The sequence below is a fragment of the Lathamus discolor genome, chromosome 6 (genome assembly GCF_037157495.1).
Source record: "Lathamus discolor isolate bLatDis1 chromosome 6, bLatDis1.hap1, whole genome shotgun sequence".
In the NCBI taxonomy this organism is placed as follows: Eukaryota; Metazoa; Chordata; class Aves; order Psittaciformes; family Psittacidae; genus Lathamus; species Lathamus discolor.
Genome location: NC_088889.1, coordinates 33,508,182 through 33,520,677, shown reverse-complemented (window position 1 = coordinate 33,520,677; position 12,496 = coordinate 33,508,182). Strand labels below are relative to the sequence as shown.

General features: G+C 39.2%; 1 protein-coding gene across 1 annotated transcript in view; it reads left to right on the top strand.

Annotated features, from left to right (window-relative positions):
- Positions 1–591: 591 nt before the first annotated feature.
- FLRT2 (fibronectin leucine rich transmembrane protein 2) overlaps positions 592–12,496 on the top strand; it is a 57,199-nt gene continuing 45,294 nt past the window's right edge. Inside the window, exon 1 of the mRNA XM_065685907.1 lies at positions 592–707. The gene's annotated coding sequence lies outside the window, so the exon portion shown is untranslated. The remainder of the gene's footprint in view (positions 708–12,496) is intronic.

Here is a 12,496-nt window from a genome sequence, read left to right as displayed (position 1 = left end):
AGAGAGATGGCTATCAACTGAATTCATTACTGTAAACATCTCCCTGGGGTGTCAGGCAGGGAGGAAAAAAAAGGCACGACTTACATTAGCAGGGAATAGTCAGATCTGAGGCATCACTACTGCTAAGATCAGTCTGCAATCCCGGCTGAAGGCAGGCGCAGGACTTGGAAAAAGCCAGACACAAACATTCACACATATACTCACATATATGTGTCCGATGCCTTTTTCGACTTCCAAGGGTCCGGGGTCTCCGTGCCTGCGCCTCATGTGATCTTTTCATCATCTCCAGAGGACAGAAAGGCAGAAAAAACCAAACCAAAGCCCAAGACCAGGCGCACCCGCGGCCCCTTCTCGTTTATTTTCTACCGGAGAAGAAGGAACGGAGGGGGGAAGAGCGAGCGAACCGAGGAGAGAAAGTGCGTTGGGGATGTCAGAGCCGCGGGCTGCGCTCCGGAGGAGGAGGTGGCGGAGAAGGGGGTACGACGATGCCGCTGCCTCGTAAGGGCGGAGGAAGGCGCGGGGGTCGCTCTGGAGCGGCGGCGGCCGGCGGGGAGTGGGGCCGGCCAGGAGCGGCGCGGCGCGGCGCGGAGGGCGGCGGTCACCACAGAGGAGCGGCTGCAGCGGCGGAAAAGTTTTGGTGTGGGGGGGCCAGAGGCGCGGAGGGTGATTATGATCGGTGCCGGCGAGGGATTCCGAGACACCGCCAGGTACAGCTGGGGTTTCATTTCTCTGTCTTCCCCTTCCTGGTAATTCTAGCCGTGGTGCCCTTTGCCTTCTCCAAGAGAGAGAAGATCCTCTTGGTCTTGCCTTCTCCAAGAAGGCAAAGTAAAGGAGCCGGGGTCAGGTTATGTGTCAGAAATACCACCTCCGCCTCATTAGAGCTCCGTGTCTGCGAGTGTGCGGCGCCGGGTACCCACGCGCACGGATTTATGAATGGCCGTTGGCAAGTGTCAGGAGGGTCCCCGGGTTATTCCACGCCAGCGTATGGGTTAGGAGTGGGACTCGGAGCTTCCAGCTGCAGCAGAGTCCCGGATCCTCGGTCGCATTTCAGAGCCGAGAGGGAGGGTGCCGAACCCGGCCCCCACCGGGGAAGGGGAAGCCTAGAACTACCCCTGCTGTAGGGAACCGGCTGAGCGGCTGGCTTGGCACCACTGTTAGTAACATCTGGGACGTGATTTTGAGAAACGGGACCCTTAAGGTGAGCTTTGGTTGGAAGAGGCAGTCGGCTTAGTTCTGCGCTGGCAAGTGTTAAACTGATCCACGGGGAGAGCAGGCAGTCGGCTTAGTTCTGCGCTGGCAAGTGTTAAACTGATCCACGGGGAGAGCAGGGAGCTGCGCCCGGCGGGAGGATCCGTCAGATCCCAGTCAGCAGCTTCTGGAGCGGGGCTGGGGGCGGGGGGCCAGGTTAAGGGAATTGGATCAGGACTTCGGAATACAGAGGAGCCCTTGAGGATTTAGACGGTGATCTCTGGCAAAATAATAACAAATACCGCGCGCGTGTGTGTGTAACAAAAAAATGATATCGCAAAAAGAAGCCAAACAGCTGAAAAGACGTCTCTAGAGCATAAGACAAAACCCCATAAAAGATAAATCAGTAGCGAAGAAAGAGTAAGACTCTCCAGCTTCTTTTCGGAATGGGAATCAGTCAACAGGAGCTTTTAATTAATTTTAATAGAGGAAATCTGTTTTAAGGCTTACAATAAGCTAATAAATCCAAGGCACAAATCCGTGTAAATTCCTGTACTGTGTGTGGAAGGTACTGATCAGATTTCTTTAGATGCTGCTTTTTGCAATGCAGAGTTCAGCTAAATAGAAAGGGAGAGGTTCCTTGCTTGAGGAGCAGGAAAAGATACTAAAGCAAATCATTCACTCTCTCTCTCTCTCTCTCTGAAAGGCGGGGTGTGTGTTAAAGAGAGGTTTATTTACTGCACCTAACTTTACAGTGTTTGTAGGGAAACTAAACCAGTTTAGAGAGATTGATCACTACTTGAGTTTGAAAAACACCCACAAACTTCCATTGACTTAATTCCTTGCTTGATTCATTGACATGGTCTTCCTGCAAGAGCTTCTTTATGTATTTGTAGTTTCAGAAGAAATTAATGAATTGGTTTTAGATACATGGTTCTTGGAAGGAGAAAAATCCATCCCGGCATTTTTCAAAACACTTCAAAGGTACTGTACATATACCTCTGTCCACCTTTCTTCATTTCAAGAGTCAGTGTATGCAATGTTACTGCTGAGGCACAGTCTTTACATAATCAAAAAGATACAAGAGACGTTATGTAAAAGTCACCACTTCTAAGTGACAAAATTGGTGTTGAATTGGTAGTGGTGTTCTTTTTCTGAAAATTACGTGAGAGGAGAGATTTCAAATATTACCATTTGTAGGAGGTTTGCTATTTAATTGTCTGTTCTCCTCGGCAGCGAGGCAGTTAAAGTAGGGGAGTGCAGGCCTGGAGTACTATAGGTGAAGCAAGTCAGAGCACTGTGTAAATATAGTGTCTGTAAAACTACCTGTGACTAGAACAGTTGTCAGTGTTTTCCAAAGTCCAGGGCTGTAGCAAGAAGAAATGGTGCTGGAATGCACCCAGTGTTCTTAAGAGAGTCTTTCCTCACATGCACATATACCCTGTATTGTGTGTAAAGTGATGTTATCTGTGTTTGGCTTTGAGAGTCTGGGTCTAATTTGAGCCTCTGTTACAAGTCACATTTATATCCTGGCCTGCTGGATAGTTTGATTTAGGATGTAGACATATCTCCTTTACGCAACCCTATACCCTCCCAGTTGGAATCTGCATTGCATAGGCTATGGTTTCCTTCGAGAATCAAGAATGTGCTTGCCTTTAACTACTTAAAATAGCAGCATCTAAAATGTAGGATGTTATTAGGGCTGACTTCTCTACCCTCACCAAAGAAAAGGACATCGTTTTACTAAGTCAAGAAAACAAAAAGGAATTCAAACGAGCATCACTATCAGGCTTTTCCTGTACTTCACTTTCTATTTAAGGAGCTAGAAAGAAGGCACACTTAAGATAATACTGTTTCCAGGAAGGTGAGAGCTGTATTTCTTAATAATTTCTGCCACCTCTTTAATCTCAAAATGAGTTCATTTTTCACTAGATTACTTTCATGTAACTTTCAGACTTTAACCAGACAGATTCAAATCCAGTCCATTAGTGACCTCTATCTGTGAGAAGTGTATAGTCAGTGGTGTTTTCCCTTTTTAATTCACCATAGTGGATTGGAAACACAGGCTGTAAATTGTTTTGTTCCTTTATACTTGCAAATCACCTGGCTTGTCAGGTTATCAATGTCATATCCATTATGGACAGCATGATTTCCTTGTGTTTTAAATGGGAAAGCAAGAAAACCTAACTGCAGTTCCAAACATGAATCCAGAACTTTGAAAGTACTCTAAATCTATTCCAGCCATTGCAGTGATAATGATGGACATCTGAAAAAATAAAAAAAAAACAAAACACCATACCTCAAACCCAAAATTACCCAGTAGTACTGAGCATCAATAATAAAGGAATCGCATTGATGTTTGTCTGATGGTTTAATACTTACTCTAAAGCAGGCTGACTCTATGTGAAATTTTATTGCCCTTGAGTGCTTACATAATAACTGAAACTTGAGACAAACACTCAGACCAGATATGCTATAAGTAGACTTTATAGTAGCAGGGTGTTTAAAAATGTAAAAAAAAAAGAAATCCAGCTGTGTCTATATTAAGAATACATGTCAGAGATCAAGGAAAAGGGGGTCTTTATAAACAGATGGTCTCTTTTAGGGGATTATTAAACCCAGCTTCCCAATACTAATTTGTCTCTTGTTTATATCCACAGCTATATTCCATGTTTTAGTTAGTGATTGTAAATGGCAGTTGAGGACTTGATCAGCAATATCTTTGGGTAGTGAATACCATTGTTTGACATTTTCCAGATTGTAGTTGATTACCTCAGCACTTGGTAATATGATGTTTTTAGGTGTTTCCTTACCTCCCCCTTGGGCAGTCTGTTTAGGAGTCTTTCTGCCAATGCTTTTTATTTATTTCCTCAAGAAACCCAAAGAGCTGGAACTTGCCTCAGAGGTATAAAAATTGCTTTTTCTTCTGGTAAACCAAATATCTTTTTTTTTTTTTTTTTTGTCTTTTATTAAAAAAATAATGGAAAAAAAATATAGTTATTATTGTAAAGAAGGCTAATTTAACATGTAGTGAAGATGTGAGCTTTAGTTCCCCTACAGCTATGTGTAACCTACACCTTTCAAGTAATTGACATTTTTTTTTTTTTTAAAAAGAGCAACCACAAAAAATTGTCATTAAAATATGTTTCTTGACATCCATGTTTTATTACTTTATTTTAAACAAACACAAATCTTAATTCATAGCTAATACTCAGGAAAGAAGTGTTTGAAATAAAAGCTATTCTCTGTTTAACAAATTATATTGTAGTCACATCAAACAATACATCCTAGGAATAGTGCAATTTAATTTTATTTTTTCAGACACTGGTGAAAGGTGTTGGAACCTTCTTATAGCTTCCTTTTTTTTTTCTTTTTTTTTTTTTTAACTGATGTTATACCCAGCAAACAGGGTTTCTTTTTCCCCTCTTTGATTCCTTCTTCTCACATGGCCCCTTGAACTGAATTGGAATTAAATCCTAGCAACAACTTACTTAAACAACTCCATCATGCTTTATTCAGCATTCCTGAAAATCTAATGATGTTTAAAGAGGTCCATAAAATATCCCTTCTAAAAAGAAATCTTGTGCTGTCAGCTCTTCCTAGAAATAATCTGTATATTTATTTCAAGCTATAAAAGATTTGTTGTAAAAGAAACTTTTTCTAGCCTAGTTTAATGTGAGGTTGTATTTAGAAAAGCATACGACACAGAGAACTGGTGATCGTTCATAGATATGCTGTGTATCATTGCTTCTGAGTATATCGTTGAAACTGATCCTTGATTTCTTGCAGACAAAACTCAGTAGGCTTTTGATGTACAGGATCAGATCATTGCTAGACTTAGTCCTGCAAAGTGGTGATTTTACTTTGGCCCCAGGTGAGAGGTGACTTGCTTCCAGCAGGCTCTGGTCAGTATTTTGTAGGATCTGCCCCTTATGAAGCAGAATATTAAAGGTCACAGGTAATACTGTGGCTTGGCCTGCAAGTCAAAAGGCTGCTTTCATAACACTTAATCACCAGCTACCCATTCGTGAGGTAAATTGTCATTGTAATTTCCTGCAACAGCTATGGATTAAAGACTGCAGTGAAAAATGTTGAAGGATAATTTTGAAAGGCTGTTTGGACAATAATCTGTAGATTACTGTAATGGTCTGCAGTCTGGTGTTACAAATCTCAGCCCAGGCGAGACGTATCTCGAGTCACAGAATCCAGAAGAGGACATTTACTTTCTTTTATCATCATTTATTTGTGAATATATCACAGTGAAAATGTTCAGATGAAGGGGCAGAAATTCTGCTCTTTGGTCAAAGTTCTTTATTGTGGCCAAGTTACCATGGGTAATCTAATTGACTCAAAAATGCAAAGTATATAGACATCAAATTAGTTCCTTCCTGAAAACATGCTAACTATGATTAAATTAGTCTGAAACTATTCCAGTCTTTATTCAGACAAAAGTGACAATATTTGTTTGAGGTCAGGTATCCTGGGGGAGAATTACAGGCAAAAGATTTGATTCATTAGCCATTCACTGTCATGTACTTCTGTGTTAATCAAGATCTGGGCAGGCTGATGCTAGACGCTTCTATCATAGTAAATACTGTAAACTGTATGAAAGTACTACATGACCCATTAAGAGCAGGAAAGGTCAGAGATCAGAATGGAGAGCCTCATCAGCACCTCCCAAGAACTGAATTAAGTGTGTGGCAGTGTTACTCCCAGTTCTGGCTGGCAGCTTTTGTCATTCCTTCATCAAAACCAAGAAGAAAAACTAAACTGAAGAGATTTTCTTGGCAGTACTTCCAGTCCTCTACCACATAGTCACATGAGTAGCTCATACCTCACTGGTCTGCTCCATACGAATTAGCCATGTGGAAAAGGGTTACTGGTGTAGGGAAAAGAGCCAGCGCTCCCACAGTATGTCCTAGCACTTCTGCAAGCCTTCAGTGATGCTCAGACACAGTTCCCAGCCTTCACACAGGTTGCAGAGGACCATAGTCAAGCTGCAGTCATGGGATCATCAACCACAGGCTTGTAGGTTCAGAGTTACAAATACTTATTTCTCTTGAGGTTTCCTGCATGCTTTGTCTACAGAGAAAAAGAAATATGATGTTAGAACTGGTTTAAAATACTCATGACATTCACAATGTCATTGGGACTGAATTCAACAAAAATATGTGTATTTTATATCAAAATCTTACAGAACAGGAGATTTAATAGGTAGCTCTAAAGAAGAAATGCAGGTTTTTATGTATTTATATATAATTTGTATATGTGTTACATACATAGGTATTGTGACTTTGTCTATATCATGGAGGTCTCCCTCAAAAGCATATATCATTAATTTTCATTAAAAATTAATTGTGTTGGAGAACTACTAATCAAATTAAACAAGAAGAAAAACTCCAGTTTTTCCTCCAGTGTGTTGGAAGTTTCTATGCTGGGAGAAAAAAGCCTGAGGTATTCCCAAGAGGTATTGCTCGCAAGGTCAATGCAGAGACTCTGTAGCAAACCTCCTGTACTTATGAAACAGAACTTCACAGCTGAAAACCTGCTTTTTAAATTAATGTATTTGATTCCAGACTCAATCCTTCTCTCTTTCACTGGCAAGTTAATTTCACGGACACTCTTCTCATGATTAGAGATTACTCATGTGAGTAATAATTTGAATACCCAAAAGTGATGTCATTTAGCTTTAATTGAAGATGATACAACCTCAACAGTGTGTCTCTGGTTATACTAATGTGTATATGCTTTCATTAGTAGTTTCTTCATGTGTATATATGAAAACAAGCTATGTAAGTACATGTCATTTAAATTACTAGAACTGCATCCGTATTAGGGTTGTAGCAGTGTATGTGTTTGTCACAAACACAGCCTACGTAGGTATACTTCTATAAAAACTATCTGTAGACTAGGCATCAGGTGTGCATATCAATTAATGAATTATGATTTTGGTAAGTGAGGTGGTTTTAGTGAGCCTGTTGTATGTCTGAAATGCTAGCTGAAACCATGTGAGGTGTCTCTAAATGAAGGAATATTTGTTAGCAGTACCTTATAATTTCATTTGTGATCTAGGAAGTTTTTCCTAGGTGGTGCTTCTTGTGTCACTGAGATATTTGCATTCAACTAAGGGTACCCTGTTTAGCAATCTGGTTTGTCTGGTTGCACAGTACACCTCATTGACTGATCTAGGTTTAACCTTGTTCTTATCTTTAACCACTTAGCTTTGGAGTTAGTCTTGAATGCTCCTAGACTAAAAATTACTTCTTAAGCTGTATTAGTTGAAAATTTGCTGTTTATTTTATCATTTGTTATAGTCATGTAAAGAAGAAAAATTGCTTTGGTACCTGAATCAGTATGAACCTGGGTCGGGTGGTTGGGGGACTCCAATTTTAATATGTTAATGCTTTATATGCATATTGCATCATGTTGTGTTGATCTGTTACTATAAGCCCCCACATTATTCATTGAACAAAAGAATCTGGAGAAGGAAAAGACATATAAGGCTAACAAGCAGTCATCTCTCTAGGGCATTTATAAAATTTTTCATTCTTCATTGAAATGTTTTCAAAGATTTTGTCTTAGACATTTTATCCTTTGATAAAATCCCATAGAAAATTAATTTGCAGCACATAAGAAGTAAATTAAACAAGTAAAAAGTGCTGTTATCCAGCCTGATAAATTTCTCCTTCTTTAAAACAAATTTAGCAGTCTAACAACAAATGCCGTCATACTGAAGATGCGTATACAGTTAGAGACTGCTAAAATTTAACAGAACATGAATACATACACACAGGCAGACAGAGTCATTCCCAACTGTATTGCTAAATCCTGTGTATCAAATTGGTATATGCCCAACAGTGATTTTTGAAATAGCTCGTTCTGGCCTTGTGCCATGCTGCTCAGTGAAGAGCTTCTTGCAGCAGTTCAGCAGTAAATTGTAAAATGCATTTTGCCACTAGAAGTCTTTTTTTTAATTTGAGAATTTACTTTAGCTGTTTGACAAAACTAACTTCAGAACCTTACGCATTAGCAGTTGTGCAGCAGAATAACAGTCTTTACTCAGAGAGAAACGTGTCTACTATTACAGCTTTGAAAATACTTAGGCAAGAAAGAAACATAATGGACACCTCTTATTTATTTATTTTTATTTTTTTTTTTTTATTTTTTTATATTTAATGTGTACTTTGAATGCCGCAGACAGAGCCAAGTCCCTTAAAATTGCCCAGAGATGCCTAAGCCTCTGTGGCAGAGCATCTGACAGTAAGTTTACTCTAATTGCTTTAACCATGTTGTGCCCTATCGAAATCTCTTATTTATTCATGTAGTGTTGTGTATTCATAATGATAAACATGTATGTATATGCATACAGGAACACACACAAACAAAATGAAGAGAAAAAATATTTCAGAGAGAATTAGAATTGCAAATGATCATTTAACAAAATCTGTTTCTTTCTGAGGCTTAGTTATCATCTTCCTTTTTTATAAGTTTTTCTAATTTTTTAGCTTCACTCCGTTAGTGCTTTCCCCCCATAGTTAATAGAGAACTGTTTTCACAAATAGTACTTTGTTTAACACAGTTTTTAAAAGATTGATGAAACTGGATTTTTTTTTTTTTTTCTGGATACAGGGTATTGAATCCCTGTCTTCACACTAGAGCCTTAGTTTGTAGTTACATAAAATTCCAGTAAAACAGTGATTTAAAATTAAAGGGGAAGAAAAAAAAAAAACAACACAGAAAACAGAAAACTCCAATCAATCAAACAAACAAACAACAACAACATACCCAAAAGCAAAGAAAAGTCAAAGCCGTGGCCCAGAAACTGTGGAAATCTTGATGCTAATGAGATGGGGAAATCACAGTGCTAACAAGATGGTTGTTTTCTGTCCCACACTGGATAATCTTATCAGTGTCTGTTTAACTTAGTATTTTGTACCAAATACAGGTTTCAACTAGTCTGTTAGCACAGAGGTCAAACACTTAGCTCTATCCTCAGATCAGCACAGTGGAACTTTATAAATCTGGAATAAATGAGATGTTAAAGAGTTGCTGCCAGCAGCTCTGGCAACAGAACTGTCGATCTGTCCATATTCTCTTTCCTGCAAAAATTTCTTATCAAGAAATCCACACATCCTACATAGTGTGACTGTGGATTTACAGATAAGAGGACAGAATGACTGAAAGCGGATGGATGGCATGAACATAAATAAGTCATGAGTTACGAAATGTGGGGCTTGATCTTGAGCCATGGGCGAGGCAACTACAAATTTAGAACCTCACTAAGGATAAGCTCTCTAGGTAGAAGGGTTCGGCTTTAATTCTTCACCCTTCATTTGTCTGAAGATGGAAGTGCATAAATCATTCTGAATGAGCAGAGATGACTCCAAAATTCATAACCACTCATCTCTGTGACATTGATGGGAATTCTATTGGAGCAAATGCATAGGTATTCTAATTATGAACCTCTGATATTCAGAACTTCCCTTAGGCCATCAATATCTCATATGCAGTCATATTTTACAAGCTGCAGAATGATTGTCTGGTTATGCATGTTCTGACCTAGAGAAGACAGCCTACAGTCTAGCCAACCAGCTGCAGAAAGATAAGCACTGGGAGAATAAACACCCTCAAATTTCAGGTAGCAGCATTATCAGTTCACAAGCTACTTAAGTCTTGTGAAGAAACACTTGGTGATCTTAGGAAGGAGTGTTTAAGTAATTGTGTATATTGGCTTGTGTTCAATGATAGCCATGTTTGACAGAAAGATATTCTTTGTAACTCCTTTGATGAGATGGTAAAAGATTATTTCATATTTAGTAGAAGCAGAAATAATGCAAAGACCTGTAGCCTTGTCATGAAATTTACACTTCCTTCCACTATCTATCTGAGGTACTTTTATTGACATGTATCCTGGTAGCAGCATAATTCTCTCCTGTTTCTCTTTCACTCTTTAGTTTCCTGAATCAGAATTTTTCATTAGATCTTCAGCTAAAAAGGATCTCTGAAGCTGCAGATCATTTTGTGGTATCTGTCATGTCAGGTGCATTGAGGACACAAAGTATCTTAAAGGTACTGTCTAAACTAACATAAGCAATAATGCTGGTGGAAGCTTTTATTTCCATTTAAATATTTCCCGTATTATTTCTGCAGGTCAGATATTGCAGTATTGTGCAAAGGAAAGATAAAAGCAGGAAAGGGAAAGTGACTAGAAAATATCTATGGGGAAAACAGGATGAAGGTGAGCGATCAAATTTTCCAGACTGAGTGAAGAGATAAACAGTCAACTTTCTGTGCAACAGGAAATTGGAGTTTCCTCATGATCACAATTTTAACCTCCTAAGCTTTTATTCATCTGAGAGGAAGACTGTCGACCGCCATGAAAGGGAGAGGTAGGACAGCGCATAATCTAGGAAGAGCTGGGGCAGGAGAAAAGGATATGTGAGTTCTCCAGTTCTTTCTGTGGTGGGCATAGTACAAGGGAATCATCAGGCAGAGTTAATGTTATCTCAGAATGCATTAGCTCTAGAACAGAACGCTTATTGGTTTAGTGAGTCCTGTTTGGTGCGCACTGGTGTAGTCCCTAGTCCCTCTTAATATTAGTCCACATTCTCATTTTTGTGAGAATTTTTAGAAATTGTGCATGTTAACTGTGAGAAAAAACAGATACGGAGTAAAGATGCTACAGATTAAGCAATTAGTGAGAAACTATGCTCAAATTTTCCTGTCAGGCATGGGTATATACACAGAAAGTTCACTTTACATAGATAAATGAAAGGGGAATAATGAATATTATTATTTAAAATATACAATATAAATCCTGTCAGCTTTTATGTCATTTAGTTTTCTCTTGCCTTTAGAGCTCTCCTCTGAGATTAGAGATGTATTGGGTAACAAAAAAAGTCCGAATTAGGAGAACCCTGGGGAAAATACAGTGAGGGGAAAATGGCACTGAAGTGGTTCTTTATTATTCTTGTTTATAGGAAACATGCTAAAGGAAATTAATATTGTGCACTACAACATACAGAATTGTGGTGTTGCTTCTGCGTCATCAGCACATTCATGCTGTCCTGTTGATTAAGTCAGACATTGATCAAACTCTACATTATGGTCTGGGTATGCAGTGTGCTCATTCCCCTTACAGCTGAAGGCAAGGCAGAATTCAACACCAGATTCTAAAATCAGCAAGGGAGCAAGAAGTGGTGCACACTGAGGCCTTAACCAGCATAGGTTGCAGGAACTCCCTGCATGTATGTATATGTAGGAGGGTCGGCATTTCTCTTCCCCCAGGCACACCAAATGCACACAGTCATCAGTGGCACCAAGTCTGGGTGCTTACTATGAAGAAATGAGATAATTTATGTGGAAGGTTATACTAAAGGTATATGCCCTTGCTTTGTTAGAGAGAATGTGCATTTTTTTTTGTTTTTTCTTTTTAATGATTTCAGCATTCTCCAAAAGCGTTCTGGTAGTAATAATATTTGTGACAATATGTAACTCTTTATTTGTTTGCTTGTAATTGTTCAGAAAGTCTAATAAATATTCTGACTAGAATTCAGTTACCATAACTGTAAAAGAGAAGAAAAAATTAAGTGGAAAGATGGCACTGTGTGAATTAACTTGTTAGCCCTTCACTCTTTCAGATCAAGCTTCCTGTGAGGAATAAAACACAAGTCAGATCAGTTTGGCTCGTCTCAGTCAAACCTCTCATGGATAGTTGCCCACATGGGAATAACTACCACATAGATTAGCTCTGTGAGTAGTTCCAGGACAGGTGTGGGACTGAACTGTATTGGCAGAACTGTTCCGGGGACCTTGTGTGCAGTGCCTCAGTCAGTGGTATCTGTCTTCCCTTTTCATGAGCACTAAATTTCAGCCAAAAATGGTTTTTAAGTAAATGTTTCTAGGGAGTTGGAGAAAACTCTTACTTTATCAGATTTGTAAATCTTTTGTTAGACGTTTCAAAGAAATGAAGTACAAGTGAAAATTAAAATACCCTGAATTACTTCTTACTAGCCAATGTTTCGCCCCTGAGAACAGGAACAATGTTGTGTCTTCTGACCCGTCTTTCCTAACAGTGTAAGACAAATAATAAAAAAGTGCAATATTTTTAAAGTTTAAAGGGGGGCAGAATGACACAAGGTTTCTCCTGCTGAATACCAAATTTCTGTTTCTGTTTGAAATCCAGACATATTCTACAGTGATATATATTAAATGAAAGGTGGACTCAGGTAAACCCACCACTATTAACACAGACTCATTTTTCCACTCTCTGTCACAAATGATTTGTTAGGTAAGGAGGATGAACTGC